The sequence below is a fragment of the Diceros bicornis genome (genome assembly GCF_020826845.1).
Source record: "Diceros bicornis minor isolate mBicDic1 chromosome 20 unlocalized genomic scaffold, mDicBic1.mat.cur SUPER_20_unloc_2, whole genome shotgun sequence".
Taxonomy (NCBI): Eukaryota; Metazoa; Chordata; class Mammalia; order Perissodactyla; family Rhinocerotidae; genus Diceros; species Diceros bicornis.
Window position 1 is genome coordinate 347,044 of NW_026690884.1, and position 18,229 is coordinate 365,272.

The following is an 18,229-nucleotide window of genomic DNA, read 5'->3' on the forward strand; positions in this document are numbered from 1 at the left end:
ATTCAAAGAGATTTATGCACCCCTGTGTTCACTGAGGCATTATTCACAATAGCCAAGACATGGAAGCAACCCAAGTGCCCTGCTACAGATGAATGGATAAAGAAGATGTGGTATGTATTATATACAATGGAATACAACTCAGCCAGAAACAAAAGACAAGATCGTCCTGTTTGCAACAACCTGGATGGACCTGGAGGGTAAGATGTTAAATGAAATAAGCCAGACAAAGACAAATATGCATTATTTCACTCATATGTAGAAGATAAACATACACAGGGATAAAGAGAACAGATTAGTGGTTACCAGAGGGGATGGTGGCTGGGGGTTGAGTGAAAGAGTTAAAGGGGCACATATGCATGGTGATGGATAAAAGTTAGACTACTGTTAGTGAGCACGATGCAGTCTATACAGAAATTCACAAATAATAATGAACACCTGAAATTACACAATGTTAAAACCCTTTATAATTTCAATAAAATAATTAAAAAAGAAAAAAATAGTAATTCATCCTTTTTTATGGTTATATAGTATTCCACTGTGGGGAAATACCACACTTTGTGTATCCGTTCACCAGTAGATGGACATTTGGGTTGTTTTCTGTTTTTGTATACTATAAATAGGTTGTTATCTACATGTGTGTACAAGTCTGTGTATAGACCTACGGGTTTATTTCCCTTGGATAGATTCCTAGGGCAGGAATGGCTGGGTAGACTTATGTAATTATTAAAGACACATCCAAGCTATTTTTCACCAGCACTCGATGAGAGTTTCAGTGACTTGAAATCTTCAACAACACTTGCTATAGTCAGTCTTTTTACTTTTAGCCATCCTCAAGTGTGGTGGAATCTCATGATGACTGTCACTTTCATTTACCCAATGACTCATGTTGTGAAGGAGAAGGCGAGCCACACACAGACTGGGAGAAAACATCTGCAAAACATATCCCTAGAAAAGGACGTGTATTTATAATATATAAAGAGCTCTTATAACCCAATAGTAAGAAGACAAGCAACACGTCATGGCTTACCAGGAGACAGCAGATCAGGCCTGTGATGAGCACCAGGATTCCCGGGAGGCAGATGAGGATGAGGGCCCAGAAGGGGAGGTCTGGGGAGACAAATGGTGGGGTGAGCCACCTCCTGTCATCGCCCCAGGGCTCCTGCTGACCCCACTGTGCCTCAACTGTCCTTGACAAGGGTTGGCCAACTTTCCTCATCATCCAAGACCCTGTGCGCATGGTTCTCTTCAATGAGGCACAGCATCAAGATACTCGCCCCCTACCGTGGGCTGGGGCTTCCTGCAGGTTTACCAGGCTTCTCAGTCAAGGTGTCATCTCTGTTGGGAGAATATTCTGGAAGTGAATCAAATGGAGAATGCATGTGAGTGTGGTTCACTCTTTTTAACAGAACTTTTTAGACACAGAAAAATAAAGGGAACAGTCTCATAAACATCCATCATCTAGATTTAACCATGTATATTCCATCCAATTAAAACAATATTTTATCAATGTATAAATTATTAACACTTGCCAACCTTGATTCATCCCATGTTTTCAATGAAATATTAAAGTCAAGTAGACATCATCATGTTTCACCCCATTTTAGTTTCCATCTCTAAAACGTGACCACACATTCCTACAAAATCCAAGACCATTATCACAGAACAAAAGTTTAGTAAATTAAACCAAATTCATAACTCTGGGCACAGAGGATTGAATTTGAGCTGGACTTTCTTATGACGGCCGGGGGGAGAATGGGTCATCACAGTTGGCAAGCCTATGGGATCTCTCTAAATTTGTAAATTCCCACTCAAAAGTGTTCTTCCCTGCCTAGAAACACATTCATCCCCTTCTCCTTTATCTATTTGCTTAATATTCATTTTCTAGGATTAACCTACAATGTAATATCCTGCGAGAAGTCTTCTCTGATTTCCGCCTGCAAGTATGAGTTTTTTCACATCAATTAATTGATAATTTTCAATTCTCTATTCTTGTTATTGCCAGCTACAACATAAACTCCAGGAGGGTAGGACACACAGCACCCAGTGGGCTTGGGGGGAGGGTGCATGTCCCCCTTCTTGTACCTCTAGCCAGACAACCTCTTAGAGGTGTGCTGTCTGATATGGAGCAGCAACAAGTCTCTTTTTGAATTAAAATTAATTTTAGTTAAATAAAATAAAAATTCTGGTACCTCAGTAATATTAAAACTCAGTAACAATAAAGACCAGTCCCAATACCGTCCTTTGAGCACTCAACAGCAATATGTGGCTATGCACTGGACAGCACAGATATAGAACATTCCACCACTGCAGAAAGTTCTAGCACATTGGTGCTCATCTAGAGCGGGACTTGGCAAACTATAGCCTGTGGATCAGTAACCACATGACCCCCAAACCTGTAAGTCTGCTTCACACACAGCTGGAGGCCCTCACTGACCATCTGGCCCAGTGGTTTTCAGTGCAGAGATGAGGAAACAAAAGTCCAGAGAAGGGAGGTGACTACTATGAGGTCACAGAGCTGTCTAGGAGAAAGTGAGGGCCTCCTATATTACACTGGTGTTCTTTTCTCTCTCTCAACGGTGGGTAAAGACTGGGGGACTATGCCACCTCCTGCCAGCCTGAGAAGGTTCAATGCTCTCTCAGCCCCAGGCATCCAGAGTCCCCAGAAAGGCCTCACTTCCTTTCCCAATGACCAGGGAGCCTTACCATCCCCAAGGACACTCTTCCTGTCCAGGGTCAAGTTCTGCAGCTGGGTACCATTCTGGCTCAGCTGCAGGAATTCCTCATAGATGGCAACTCTGTCCAGTCTCTGTGCCAAGGCGACAAGGTACACAGGGAGTCCACTCCAGTGTGGTTACTGTGGGGGACAGACCTGGAAGGACACAAGGGATGAACAAGGGTGTCTGGAATTCTACCCTGAATCTAGATTCCCTGCTTCTGGGTCCTGTTCAAGAGAACTTTCTGCAATAATGTAAACATTTGCCTGCACTACCAAATACACTCATTATTAGCCCCATGTTGTTATTGAGCACTTAAAATGTGGCTAGTGTGTGTGAGTGAGGAACTGAATTTCCCATGTAATTTCATTTCAAGTAATTAATTTATAAATAAATAACCACAGGGAGAACATTTTTGAAACTTTGGAGTAAGGACTTCTGCAAATGCATAAAAACAATGAGAACACTGGTAAAAATGGTCGAAATCAACTTTTCAGAAGTCTAGAAATTAATCAAAGGCTTGTAAGACTCTGAGGAGGGTTTAGTGAAGACACACGGTGGAATCTTGATAAAGGGAGCAAACTTCGTGGCACTATAACTTGCACTATTCCCATCCTGCTCTCACAATATCCTCCATAACTTTGAAAACCGTCAGTCTCAGAACCATGGTGGCTGAGACAACCCGCAGCACAGCAGCCATAATGGGTGTGGAGCTCTGAAAAGACCTCTCCCCACCCAACTGCAACTAGCTGACCTGCCTGGCAGCTCCCCGAAAACGCCCCATGTTCAGGGCTTGTTGTTACTAGACTCAGAGCTTGCCCAGGGAGGAAAGTCTGTCCCCAGGGCACTTGCTAAAAACAATCAGGGCTAATTGTTTTCTATTGTAGTTGCCTGAGGGAGTGACACCAGGAGAGGCAGGCAAGAGGTGAGCCAAAAACTTAGAAGAAAAATTGGGGGAATGAGATGTCCACAGGGGGCTTTGAAAATCTCCAGGGTATTTGCGGGCATCTAGAAGGCCACAAGGGCTCAGGGATGTGGCATGCCCAGGACAGACTTGAGAAAGTCTGAATCTCTCACCTCTAGTTGGAGCGGTGGCTTAATATCTGAAAACTTGATTATGTAATACACCATATTAATAGAATAACGGCCAATACCACGTAATCTCGACCATATACATAGAAAAGAATTTCACAAAATACAACACCCTTCATGTCTAAAAAAGAAAACACTCAACAAATTAGGAATAGAAAAAAACTTTCTCAACCTATAAATAGCTTCAATGAAAAACCCACAGCTAACACCATATGCAATGCGGAAAGACTGAAAATTTCCCCCTAAGACCAGGGACAAGACCATGATGTCTTCCCTCATCTGATATGTTAATCACAGGTACTAGAGTTTCTAATGAGGGCAATTAGGCAAGAAAAAGGAATAAAAGAAACCCAGATTGGAAGGGAAATGGTAAAACTATTTGTTTTGCAGAGGTGAAGATATTGTATATAGAAAAACCTAAAAAATACAGCCCCCCCCACACACAATATGTGAATCGTATCCCAAGAGGTGTATAAAAAATTTAAATTGCCCCATGTGGTTAGTGGCTCCACTATTGGAGAGCACAGTTAGACTGCTGATATTTGTTGAAAGTCTCCAAAAGAGGAGGAGGAGGAGGATGCTGGAGGTTGGTGGCCCCAAATGTTAATGCTTTTCTCAACCCCCGAAAACCTATGGAAGGAGATGGTAGGATTAGCTGACAGGGATGTGGGGCAGAATGGGCACCATGTCAGTGACTTCCAGATCAAGGATGTGTCACGGGAGCTCAGAGCCATCAGCCACCAGCTCAGCCAATGCTTCCAATATCCTCAACCTACATCAAGTCGGTGACCAGGCAGGAGTGGAATATGTCTCACAGCTGGCTGCCTCTGTAGAGCTTGGTGACCTAGAACAAACGCGAGGGAGAATGGGAGAGATGGAGGTCTCCTGGAGACGCAGGGGGCCACTGGAGCCGGTGAAAGATCACAGACCTTGGGGCAAGGGAGACCTGACTTCAAATCCTGGCTCTGCCCCTAACTCATTGTGTGACCTTAGGCACAATACTCCCTTTTCTGAGTTTCAGTTTACCCATGTGAGAAATGGGGAAGGCAGCTAGGACATCACCTCTGGAAACTGAGAGAACCCAGACACGCAGGGAAAGTGAAGGACTGAAACAACCATGTAACAGATGTAAGTCAGACGGAGGAATGAGGGTGCCTTCAGGGCAAGGAGAGATGGGACAGGGGAGAACCCACCTGGTCCTGGGTGTCCCTCAGCAGGGCGGTGTACTCCGAGGATGTGGGCTCCGGGTTGCTGAGGTTCCAGTTGATGCTGGGGAAATGCAGCTGGTGTTCTCTCTGCATGCATAAACTCCAGGGTGCAGAGCCTGGAGCCACCGAGAGGAAGAGCAGACACGTGGAGACTGTCAGCTCCCAGCACAGAGGCATGGTGGCCCACGGGGTCACGGCGGTGGGTGCAGACAGCGTCCACTCAGGTGGCTCCCCCATCCTTCTCAGGCCTGGGGAGAGAGGTACGTGGGGAATCTAGAGAGAGGTCCTGAAACCTCTGGAGTGGGGGCCAGAACAGGAAGGAGGAAATGGGAGGACAGTGGGGAGACTGAGAGAGGGGTGGTCACAAAAGTGGTCATTAGGGGCAAATGCTCAGGGGAGGGTCTTACCTGAGGGAGACCGGTCTGAAACGTGTAGAAGGGGCCCCGGCTGCTCTCCTTGAACAAGGATCCAGCTGGGGAGGAAGGAGGAGGAGGATGAGCAGGAGGGACAGGGATTGGGGGAGCGGCTGGGTGGGATTTAACCCACCAGGAGCTGCTGGAACCAGGGTCTCACCAGGCTCTGCAGGACCCTCTCAGTGGAGTGGAACGTGGCTGAGCCATTGCTCCTGTCTGATGAATACTGGAGGGTGGAGATGGGGAAGGTGACTGTGAGGGTCTTCAGGTTGTGCCCCAAAGCTGCAAGACGAGAGGGAGAGCGATGGCCATCACTGAGAGCTGGCCTGAGACCAGACCAGAGTCCTGCACTCATTATCATCTATCGTCTTCTCTCCCAGGGGCACCACCACCCACCCGTGTGGTCACCCAAGTCAGAACCAGCATATCTGCTCAGCTCCTCCTCCCTCCCAGTAACACCCATTCACCTTGAACACTGGTCCTCACACACACTCCCTCTCCATCCCTGTCCCAGCTCAGGGGACTTAACTTCCTTCACCCGGACCAACACCCCAGCAGGCTCACTGGATGCTCTGTCTAAAGGATGTTCTACATGGACTACTAGAAGGATCTTTCTGAAATTAATACCTCACTAGGGCCACCACTGCTCTAGTACCACCCGTGGCTCCCTATGGCCTTCAGTGTCTAGTTCAACCTTCTTGACCTGGCACTCAAGGCTCTACTCAATCTGGCTCCTGCTCACCTTTCAGTCTCATTTTATCCATGTACCGCGGGTTAAACTTCATGCTTCACGCAACCCAAATTCGTTTCAATTCTCCGCATATGGCATATTGTTTCTGGTGCAAGCCTTTGCTCATGGAATCCTCTCTGCCAGAAAAACTCTTCATCCTCTACCTGCCTGGGTCTCTCCTGCTCATTCTTAAAGACTCTATTCAGGTGAAACTTTCTCTAGCAAGCTCTTCCTCTGCAAACTATGCCAGGTGCCTCTTCCCGAAACCTCCCACACAGTGTTATATTGGTGTGTTAATTTCACAAGGCTAGGGGCTCTCTGAGGGCTGGCCTCAGACTGAATCATTGGTATAATCTTTGTGATCAGCACCATTTCCTCAAAACCAGAATCTCACACTGTGGCTGCCCAGCTCCTGGATCACAACTGGCTGGTGGAGGTGTGGGGCTGGAGAGCTTCTCTTGGGAAGGAAAAGGGGCCCCCAGACACCTGTGGTGGCTTCTGGTGGCACAGTTGATGATCAAGTATGCAGGGACGTGGTGGCCGGCTCGGGAGCTGTGGCGAGGGCTGTCAGCAGGGAGGGACAGAGTGGGAGGAGCCCCCAGGCTCACCCGGGCTCCAGCAGTGGCTGTCCCAGGACCACCATTCACAGGTGAAGCATAAATGAGAGTGAGGGGAGGGGTGACTGTGTGAGTAGAGGGATGAGCAAGCCTGTGGATGAGAGGAGCCCAAGAGAGAGAGATAGGTGAACAAGAGAGACTGAACACAGAGGAGAGACACATGGACGGTCAGAACACTGGACAGACATACGGGATACCTGGAAAAGGAGGACCAAGCGCGAGGCTTTAGGAGAATTAAAGTGAAAACCACTTTAATTGATTTAAATGTGGTGGAGAACACGTCTGTCACTAAGGCTTTCTCCCCCTGGGCTGGAACTCTCCACCAGAACACGGGAGAGAGAGAAGGGATGAGTTAGGGCCCTTCCAGGTCCTTCTCTCACCAAGGACAGCGGGTGCAGGAGAACCACTGCTCCCCAACCCCAAATGGGGATGGAACCCAGGAGATGAGGGCCAGGAATACTCACTGGTAGTAGTCAGGGCCACAGCTCCATAGGTGTCAGCTGTGGAGAGAAGGCGAGAGGAGCTGAGCAAGAGTTGGGGTGAACATAAAGGATTAAGGGAGAGGGAGGATGTAGGGAGCTTTGTGGGGAAAGCAGGGGGGAAAGCAGAGGGGAAGAGGGGAGGGGTGTTCAGGGGGGATGAAACGAGATGGAAGGTGGCTGGCCCCAGTCACCACCCCAGAAGACTGCACCCCGACCACAAGGAGACAGAGATGGATCACAGCTCACTTTAGAGCAATGGAGGCAACACAGAACTATGATAGGGACAGAGAGCACGGCTGTAGCCCAGCCCCTCAACACTGACGTAGAGGCTGTCCCCATCCAGGGTGAAGGAGCCCAGGTGGGTGACGCCCTGGCTCTCATGGCTCAGCTCCCAGTAGAGTTGCTCTCTGTCCAGCCCAGGACATGCGGGGGTAAGAGTGGAAGGTACAGATGATGTCCACCCCACTGGCTGCCCACCCTTCTCAAGCCTGAGGGAGGAAGAACATGGGGACGTGGAATACTGAGCAGGGGTCCTTCTGGGTGTGGAAAGCCAGAGAGTGGAGGGGGAGGAGCCTGAGGGAGAGGCTGAAGGGGCTGTTCTGATGCCTGGAGGGGCTCTCCTCGGTGTCTCCCGTCTGAGACAACCCCCTCAAGTAAGGCCTGACTTCCTTTAAGATGTGGAGGGAGGCCTGTGAGTGGCTAAGTGGGGTGAACACACAGACCTGGGTGAGGGGGCGCCTGCAGGTCTGCACGGACAGCAGCGAGGAGCACAGTCAGTGCCCTGTGTCATCTGACACATCCAGGCAAGAAAGTACCGTTACCTTCTCGCGGTTCTACACTCCAAGGTCTTTTCTTTCTATTTCTTTCCTACTCCACAGCCATCACCCAGGCCTAGGGAACAATCACCTTATTCGTAACCTTCTTCCCAACACCTCCTATCTGCCCCTTAAGTCTTCATTCTTAAGCCTCAAGTCCATTTTAACCCACATGCTTAGACCAAACGCCAATGACATCACCCATCTGCTCGCACCTCTCCAGTGTCTTCCCACTGGTCTTAGAACAGAGTCCAAAGTCACGCCTGACCTGGTCCAGCCTGTTCCCCTCGCTGGTCTGGCTCACACCCCTCCCCCTGTGTTGACTCGGCTCAGCCATCCCTCTTCTCAGTTCATGGACACACCAGGCTCTCTGCTTCAGGGGTGTCCTCATGCGGGTCCCTCTGCCTGAAACGCTCTCTTGAACAAACTCCCACACCCTCACTCCAGTCTAACCCTCCAACCACCTAAATCCAGTCCCAACTCTAGCTCTCAAGCTAAATATCAGTCCTTCTCAAGAGGGCTTCCCTGCCCCCTCCGGTTTAGTCCCCTTGTGCCAAACTCCCAAATCACTCTCATCATTAACTGTCTAAAATCCAAATTCCCTAACAGAATATAAATCCCATGGAGGTGGGACAAGGTCTGTTTGGTTCTCCAGGTCCCCACGCACCTGGCCCAGAGCCTGGCTCATCAGATGAGGAACCATCCTGGTTTGAACGCTTAATGTCCTGTGTCCTGGAAAACCCCTCTGTTCTGAATAAATGATGATGGTGGGTCACCATAAATTGTGCACTCAAAGAATATCTACTGCATGACAAGCACACATTCCCTCAAGAACGTCCCAGGAATGCTAGAATGAAAAAGGCACACAGACATACACACACAATTAGGAGAGGCCAACAATTATATATAAAATTACTTAACAAGATTGTCTTCAACGTGAATCACCAGACTGTTATTTCAGAAAGGATTCAAGAAGCAAAGTTAATTCCCTTTAGAATGTGAGGTGGAGAGGACAATCTTTTTGGAGACTAGTGCCCTACCCTTCTATCTAAAAGGTGTTGCTTAATATTCCTCCAAATGATTTGAAATCTCATAAACAACAATATGCTGAAAATAAATCCGGCTGCTGGTCAATTTAACTTTACATTTCTGTTACTAACATGAAGTTCAAATCATATTTTTCTCCAGGTGTCTGTAAGATTTTGAATCTTTGTGGAGCATTTATAGGTCTTTAGAAGTCAAATTGAATAGGCCTGAGGAATGTTGCTGAGCATCCCTGCTAATATTTAATGAGATGTCTTGTAATACTACATATACACGTAAAACATTTATATATTTATATTTATATATGAAATCCTGACTTTTGAGAATTCAGAATGCAGGTAAGTCTATATTTCTTTACTGTTACACATATTTACACTTATTTACATATATTTGTTTAATGTGTTCTTCTTTGCAAGTAACTGTATTTTCTGAATTATTTACACACAGAGCCTCACACACCTTACCATCTTTCCCTTGAATATAATCCATCAAACATAAATAATTTTTCTCATGATACCCTCACTCTCAGTGAGTCCTTGTGCTGACAACCTGAGCCCAGGAAAGCCCACTGGCAGGTCTTCTGCACAGCAGAGGCTGCTGGAACCTGTTGGTACCAGGTCCACAGGGTACTCACCTGGTCACACAGAAATCCACGGATCAGCGAGGACAGGTGGACCCTGAGCCTGGTTTCAACTCAAACTTGAGCCCCCCAGACACTTTTCTTTTCTAACGGAAAAAAAAAGCAAAGATTGCTTTTGAGGCCTTTTACAGGGAGTAATACAGGTGATGGAAGGAAAGCCCACCCCACTTACTTTTCTTTTTCGTATTTACTTATTTAACTGTAACTGTTGGCTGAGACTGGATTTTCCCAATTCCTGTCCAGCCACCTGCTCCCCAAGATGGGAGAAGCAGCTCCGTGCTGTGCGCACTTGACTCCCTCAACTCACTTTGCTGACTCCGGACCCTTTAAACAAGCTTGTCATTTATGGCCCCTGTAAGTGGTTCGCTGACTGGTAAACAATTCCCACACTTCATTCAGGGCTCGGGAGATTTTCAGGCCCTGGAGCAGGTCTCCCAACCTCCGCACCATTGACATCTGGGGCCGGATGATTCTCTGTCGGGCCGTCCTGGGCCCTGGAGGACGCTGAGCAGCATCCCTGCCTCCCCCCCTAGATGCCAGGAGCGTCCCCATTAGTAACAACCCAAACACCGCCTCCAGACGCGGATAAGCCCCCTGGGGACAAAATCACACGGAGGACGGTGACGGGGACTCTGAGGAGGGGCCGGCGGCGCCCGGAGCCGGGAGGAACAGCAGCCTCGGGCGCCCTGAGCGAACAGCCCGGGGAAACGGCGCTCCGGGGGGACGGAGGGACGCCGGGCCGTGACGGGGCTGCCCGCGGCCCAGGCCCCTCCCTGGACCGCGACCGGAGCCGGGACCGCCCGCCGCTTACCGCGCGTCGCCCCTTCGGCCGAAGGTCCACGGGAATCCCGTCCGCGCCGAGAAGACTGGACACACCGCGCAGACCTCCGCTCCATCCACGGCGCCGCCCGCGCTTCCGCTTCCGGTCTCGGGCGGGCGTTCGGGGAGGACGGACGTTTGGGGGCTCCGGGTTGAGGCGGCGGGCGGGGCGGGGCCGCGCACCCCAGCCTCGGGGGAGGTCTCCAATGTCTAGAGTGAGTGCGAAGCTGGGACGCGGGCTGGGTCAGCACCAGGGACAGGGACGGAATCTAGGGGCGGGAACCAGTTCTAGGGGCGGGCTGTGGGCGGGGACAAGGGTGTGAGTGACACCAGGCCCGGGGGTGGGGGGGACAAGGGTGCGGGCGGGGCAATGAGCCGGGACCAGGCTGCGGGCGGAACCAGGCCAGGAGGTTGTCCGCGGAGACCAGTTCCAGGGGCGGGAAGAGGCGGGGGTGGGGCTGGAATAAGTCTGGCCGACTTCACAGTGGGAGGAAATCAGCTCCAGGGGCGGGGCTGGAGGCGATGCTTTCCGTGCACCCCTAGACTGTACAGGTAGCTGGATGTTGAATAGCTTTTCTTCATTCCTTTCCCTAAACCTGGAGTCATTCTATCATGGCCTTTTTTTTAATTCTTTCACTATTTTTTTGTAAAAAGTGATATCTATGACATCATTCATCAAGTAAATAACAAATGGAATGAAACCTATTTCCTTCTCCATCTTTATAATGCAACAATTGTGCTTTTATTTTTTCTGGCGCAAAGAATCATCGTAGTAAATTACTCTGGCCTTTTTTATGGGATATAATAAATATTTTTTAAAAGACACTTTTAGATTTTTTTCTTTTTAATTTATAGCCAGATGCATTCTAACAACAAACATAATTTGTAAACATGCTCTCTCCTCCAGCCCATTATTATTTCTGTAATATGTTATTTCATGAATTATCTTACTGGACAGAACATTTAGCAATGTAGAGACAACTTTGGTAATAAGTATATATGAATTGTTTGCTGTTTTGTTTGGTAAGACTGGAATATTGTACTTTAAATATGATGGGATTTTTTTTCATTATTTACCTATTCCATCATCATCCATGATCAGTCTTTTATCATCTCATTCCAGTCGTATTAGTCATATTCTGAATGTCTGAATATGCCACATGAAAACATTTTAAAAAAACTTTATTGAGGTATGACTGACATACAAAAAGCTGTACATATTTAATGTATACAACTTAATGTGTTCGGAGATAATATACACCCGTGAAACCATCACTACTCAAGTCCTTAACCTATTCATCACCCCCAAATGTTTCCTCCTGTCCTCTTTAATTTTTTTATTTAACTTCCTTTTTTAAAATACTTTTTTTCTTTTGAGGTAGGAATACTTAACATAAATCTACCCTCCTAGTAAATTTTTAAGTCTACAGTACAGTATTGTGAACTATCGGCCCATGTTGGATGGTAGGTCTCCAGAACTTATTAATCTTGCATAACTTTTGTTGCTCAAACATCTATTGCCAAGAGGCCCTCTTCATCTTTAACTGAAAAATCCCCCCATATTTTTAAAAGCTCAACTCAAACATAAGCTTTCCATGAAGAATTATCTGATTTATCCAAGTAACACTATCTACTCTTGTTGACTCTGCTAACCTCTAACTACCTTTATTTTGGCACTTTTCAAATTGCCCTGCTATTCTTTTTCACATGTACCTCACTATGATTTCTTGGAAAGCAGAGCCTTTATCTTATCAAGTTTGCATGCTCAGTTCATTGTTTATGTCTTCTACTAGAGTAATAATAATATAATATGTCCATTCATTTATTGAATCTTTAGTTCTGGTTTTTGCACACCTACTATGTGTAAGGCATAGTGCTCGCCACCTTGGGTGTAAAGATATGAATAGGAGGCATGTGCTAAAGACACCCACACTTACTTCCATCATAATTCCATGTGTGTTATTCTGTGATCAAGATGAGTATACGGTGCTACGGAATCTCTAAGTGTTTGCCTAACACATCATGTGGTTTAAGGGTTGTATTCCCTTGAGAAGAGCTGCTTCAGCAGAACCTAACAATGTGAGTATAAGGAAGCCAGATCAAGGTAACTCCCAACATGGAAACGATGTATTGATTTCCTAAATGAATGTATTGAATGAGTGAATGAAATAATAGAAAATAATGAAGAAATGTGATGCTATTGGTTACTCTCAGATCCTTTACATTTTATTTGGAGACAAAGAAGAGGTGAGAGAAAGTGATTGTGTAATTTTGCCAGTTCATACCTGTCTGATTACATATTTCTCTCTCTGGGCACAATACACAGACAAAGCAGCAGGTAGCTCTCTCTTCCTGAGGGATGTTCCTGAATCCTGGCTGACAGAACGTCCTACACCCAGAGTGGGGAGTTTGAAAGAAGAGAATTATTGATGATACTGAACAATACTATATAATTGGATAATATTTTTTTATTTAATAATATTGAATAATTGATAATATTGTTTAAATTACCTCAAAACTTATCTTAGAGATCACCTATAAGATTTGACATGATTGATGCACCCAGGGAAAGCAAAATAAAATCAAGGTCAATCTGCAGAAAAGAGTTCCCAACACGAAAATACGTACTGATTTAAAAAATTTTCCATCTCAATGACTAGGACACTTGTTTGTTTTATGGAATGGGGCATCTGGCAATAACAAATGTGATTCTGAATATGGTATTCCAGGATTACTTTTTTGAACTATAAGCAGATTTTACCTTAATAAAAAATAATATTTTAATTCATACAATGCATTTATATGAGAATTGTTTGATTAGTACAAATTGTAATTATTGAATTTATTTAGTAATGTATTTAATGTCAGGTAGATTATACACCAAAGACACAGGGACAGGCTTGAATGATATAATATAGCATCTTGAGGGATGGCTTACAAGACTGAGTTCTAAAGGGAAATCTGAAGAAGAGGAAGAATGCAGTTCCTTGGGAGCCAAAAGAATCTTTTTTTCTGATGGTGAATTTTTCTACAAGAATGTATAAAGTTGGGATGAAGAGATGGAAATATAAGGAAAATTAATAAAATATTGAAATATTAAAAAAAACCCTCAATGTCAATTCTTTTGATTTTCGTTAAAGAGAATAAAATTTGTTTTCTGGAAGAAAAGCGTATGGCAAAAGACAATTTGAATTGTATCTTTAAATCATCAAAAGTCTAGGTCGTCAGCATCTGTTATATCTTCAGGGCACAATGCATGCAGAGCAATAAATTTGCAAGCACGTGAGATTGACACTTTTTCAGCTTAAATGGGAATTCAATCAATTTTTTATCAGCTCATCCTATTAAATTGGTAGCCTCACTGTCCTGCTGTAATGTATAAAGCATTTCAAAATTCCGGAATATCTCTTTAATTACAAGTGTCCTTTCAATATCTCTTGGACAGTAAGAAAAATTATATCAACAAATGAGAATTTTGTTATGAGTTAAATGATTTCACCATTATTTTCATATATGCTCTCTATCTTGTGATGTAGATGATTAATCCAAGATTGACTTGTCTGCAACCTTTTTGAATCGCATGGCCCAGTCTATCAGCTCCTCATGTATGATGAAACCTTGACCACGTGGTTCCTGGGGAACAAACTCCCTTACTTTCACCTGAAGTCCAAGACCTTTAGGAAAATCATATAGTTCAGAATTACATGCTGTGACACAGAGTTTCTTTTCTCATCCAGTGACACGTGAGCTCCAGTGCTTTTTTTAAATTGGGTGTTTCTTAGGAATGGGTGGAGCTAAAAGGGAGACATAATTGGGAAATGAAATGAGCATGGAAATTGAAGGCAGAAAACCCAGATTCGAACTGGTGGGGATACTGAGTTGCCCAGCAATTAGATTTTTTCCCCTCTATATTAGTCATCCTCTGAATAAGTTCAATTTGGGGAGTGTTTACTATTCTGCACGCTTAAGGAAGCAGGCATTCTTGTCTGCCCTCAGAGAGCACATGGTGAGGTTTAAACCATTCCTGAAGATTCCACGTCCAGGGAGTGCTGTGGGGCTAAACCTGAGCTGCGCCTTGAGCAATGAGGTTTGCTTTAGGGGTGCTAGGGAGTTTCCTCGAGCTCAAGAAGAGACAAAGAAAGACAGCCTGCTTCTTCCTACCTTTGAACAAAATATTTTATTAAATGAGAGAGAAGAGATGAAAGCTCCTAGTACAGAATCTTCACGCATTAATTGATATAATTTCTATATAAATGGACAACTGATATTTGTATAATACATAACTATATATATGGTTGTATATATACATGAACAAATATATATTCATAACAAATGTGTGTATTTAGATCTGACATGACATTCACTTCCTCATACCTGAAAGCAAGAGTTTCATGACACATTATTCATAGGTTTTGGATTTATAAAAGTCTAGGTTCATGTACAAATTCATCTAAATAGAATTGATAAGGACTTGGGGAATTAAAATATATTTCATAGTATTGGGGTTCTGATCTGTAAAAAGGGGATCAAACTCCTTGCTTCCAAAAGTCATTTTAAATTTCAATGGGGAAATATTTATTTAGCTATCAGTAGCCTTTCTAGAAAAATGCAGGAAGTTCAAATAAATTGTCCTTTCCCCAGAAGCATTTAAGATATCAAGGGATAGGGCCAGAACTAGATTTTGGAAATCCCTGAATTTTTTAATTCCCTGGGATGAATTGTCATTGTTTTCTCTTGAACACTTACCTCTCACAGTGAAAGTTTTTAATCAATTATTTCTAGTTAAAAGAGTTGACACTGTTGCTAATTAGACCCTACAATCATTAGAGGTTTACTTGCAACCTGTAAGAAAGAACAGTAATTCATTATGCACAAGTCACTGCTGATCTGTGACAATGTGACAATCACAATTCGATACCCAAATAAAATAACTCTCGGATCCTAAAAGAACAATAATGAGAATCCTATTTAAGGGAGAATTTTACCTGCTAAGGGAAAAACATGAGCTGGCCTGCATCCATTATGGACCCCTGTTCTGCTTTTATAAAAAGTATTTCATGGAGGGCTCAGGCCACCACATCCACAGCATCATAGATGTAGTAGCTGGATCCAGACAGAGTCGTGTCTAATGTTTCCTTTGGCAGAGACTCCAGGGAGGCATTGAATGGACACTCCAAAAATTTCCACATTCAGTTCCTGCAAATGAGCAGTTGAAATGCTCAAGGCATCATTTGGTAAAGAAAAAGTCTTCTTGGTATTTAGAGGGGCTAACTGTCCATAGAGAGTGTTTAAATCCAGATATCTCAAAGTTCTGGTGTGCAAAGGAAAGACTCCCACGGTAGGTATCGAAAAAGTGGTGACGTGGAATAAAAGAAGCATCCCACTGTGGTGTAGTGATCCACACCTTCTGAGTGGTTAAATAATGGTTTCCTGCAATGCTCACATTTATTAATCTACTTGTGTCACCATAAATGATAAACACGTTGGCTGATGAGTCTGTGCTTCTGGCTATGCATGTCCAATCTTTTGAAGTGTACGTCCTCTTGCTCACAGGTATCTTAGTCACAGGCAGGCACCGTTCCTAGTCATCTCTCTTCTAAGTTCCCAGAGGAACTGCTCACCTTTTTTATCAACTGATACTAAGATTCCTACCCAGGTCCAGCCAAAATGTGTCAACAATGAGACCATTCTGAAGACTAGAGATGTGTCCTTGTGAGCTATCTGATAGAGAGAGGAAAACTAGTCCTTACCTTTCAGTACAGGATCAAAATCTCCATAGGTTGTCTGAATCAAAAGAGAAAAAGTGTTCCATATTGAGTTCTCTGGAAGAAAAATCAACAGAATTTCAACAAAATTCATATGATCAGTTAGCTAAACTTACATTCTTGGTGCTAACACTGTGAGTATGAAGCAATATTATCTGATGGTAGAAGTGATTGAGGGGAAGCTTGGCTTTGAAGCCAGACTGCCTGGGTTCAAATCCTGACTCTAATGTGACTAGCTTAATGCACTTGAGAAGGTTAAATAACCTCTATCCATCTTAGTTTCTATATCTCTAAAAATTCCCATAATAACGTTACCTATTCATTGTCTTATATTAGGATTAAATTTGTGACTATTTGTAAAGCATTTGAAGAGTGTAAAGTGGTTTTAAGTACATGTTTACATATAAAATTTTATTAACTATTCGATAAATAACTAGGGTATGATTATTTCAGAATATCTAGCTTCCACTCCTTTGAGAGAATTTGGGCAACCACACTTCCAGAAGCTCCTGTGGTCTGCTTTAGACAGTGACGCTAGCCTCTGGCTACTTCATCCCTCTCTCAGATTCACACACCAAAATAATGAATCCACCATTTCAAGAACTATCTGTGGTAGGTTTTTTCCTATTAGGGAGACATGCAAAACCACTTTCTTCTTTTCCACATGAGTGGCCACAGAATTTCACCAAGGAGGAAAACTTCAGTCCCTCCAGATCCATCCCTCCACCATGCTCATACCTGTGGTATTTTGTAGAGCTCCAACAGTGTCCCAATGTGGGCAGAGAATGCTGGTGTGGTTCCTGCAGTGACAGCCACATTCTTGTTCTGTGCCTGGCAGGTGTAATTAGGGATCATCTGACCCCATCCTGATAACCACCTCAGGGTGCTCACCAAGGTGCTGACATCACTGTGGAAGGAATTGTAGACATGGAAACCCAGAGACAGGGTGGGGAGCAGCTGGGGGCTCCTGTTGATCTCCTCGATGGCAAAAACAAAGACCAGGACATAATGATAGTTTTTGAAGTTCAACCTGTACCAAGGCCATAGTATTAAAAATAAAGATCAAGTCATGCACTTCAGGCATAACTCATGTGGGGGAAAAAAAGAGTAAAGGGTGGCATTTTGACTTAAGCAACTTGTTCATTCCAGAGCAATGGCTGTCTCTTCATGACTTTGGAATCTGGAGCACACGCACAAGATGTTCCCAAAGCCTTGGAAGATCAAGCCCTACAACTCTGGACTCAAAAGAGATAGATCAATATCCTAAAATGAATTAGTGGAAAGAAGAGGCGCAAAGGATGCTTAAGGGGAAAGAACCCATTTGCATATTTGTTTACAAGTCAAACACTATTTCATACAGTGGCACCAACATGAGGTTGGTCATGGGCATGTGCAGGTATAGTGAGATGAAGCAAAAGTTTATAATCCATTAAAGAAACTAGGTAGGACAGGGAAGTGCATAAGAAAAACTTGAAGGAAGGGCAAGTCGAGTACAGAATGGTATCATCAAAACTTCTGCAATATACCTTTCTAAAACTGCCTGCCTCACAGACTTAGGAAACACATACTACCAGAAGCAGGGAAATTGCACCATAATAAATAAGGAGATAGTCTTAGGGAGAAAATAAAGAGGAAGAAGCAATTTATGACTCTATGTTTTTCTAAAAGAGTAAAAACAATTCAGAGTCCGAGGAGCAGTGTAAACTTGCAGCTTTTCATCTATTTCTTTACAGATTAGAAAACCATCATAAGCAGTGGGCTTTACAGCTTATCTTTGGGTTGATTCCTCTCTTACACATCTAAGTTCAGTCTAACGTTAATTTTCAAACAATTTAATTGACAAGGTACAACATGCAATTCCAGAAGATTGCACAGCAGAACATAGGCTTT

The 18,229-nt window shown here is 44.4% G+C and overlaps 2 long non-coding RNA genes across 8 annotated transcripts; both read right to left on the minus strand.

The window, feature by feature from the left end:
- Nucleotides 1–1,129: 1,129 nt before the first annotated feature.
- On the minus strand, nucleotides 1,130–15,562 carry LOC131401833 (uncharacterized). Of its 7 annotated transcripts, none has more exons than XR_009218034.1 (8): nucleotides 15,321–15,562; nucleotides 14,229–14,735; nucleotides 12,860–12,963; nucleotides 9,750–9,841; nucleotides 7,239–7,274; nucleotides 5,561–5,709; nucleotides 5,000–5,262; nucleotides 1,130–1,351 (listed from the first exon to the last, which is right to left on the minus strand). It is a non-coding gene; the product is annotated as an uncharacterized LOC131401833 (long non-coding RNA). The 7 variants fall into 7 exon arrangements; XR_009218033.1 differs by lacking the exon at nucleotides 1,130–1,351 and adding an exon at nucleotides 2,828–2,854; XR_009218031.1 differs by lacking the exon at nucleotides 1,130–1,351 and adding an exon at nucleotides 2,843–2,869.
- A 3-nt stretch (nucleotides 15,563–15,565) lies between these two features.
- On the minus strand, nucleotides 15,566–17,424 carry LOC131401832 (uncharacterized). Its single transcript, XR_009218030.1, has 3 exons — nucleotides 17,078–17,424; nucleotides 16,325–16,396; nucleotides 15,566–15,770 (listed from the first exon to the last, which is right to left on the minus strand). It is a non-coding gene; the product is annotated as an uncharacterized LOC131401832 (long non-coding RNA).
- Between the last annotated feature and the right edge of the window lie 805 nt (nucleotides 17,425–18,229).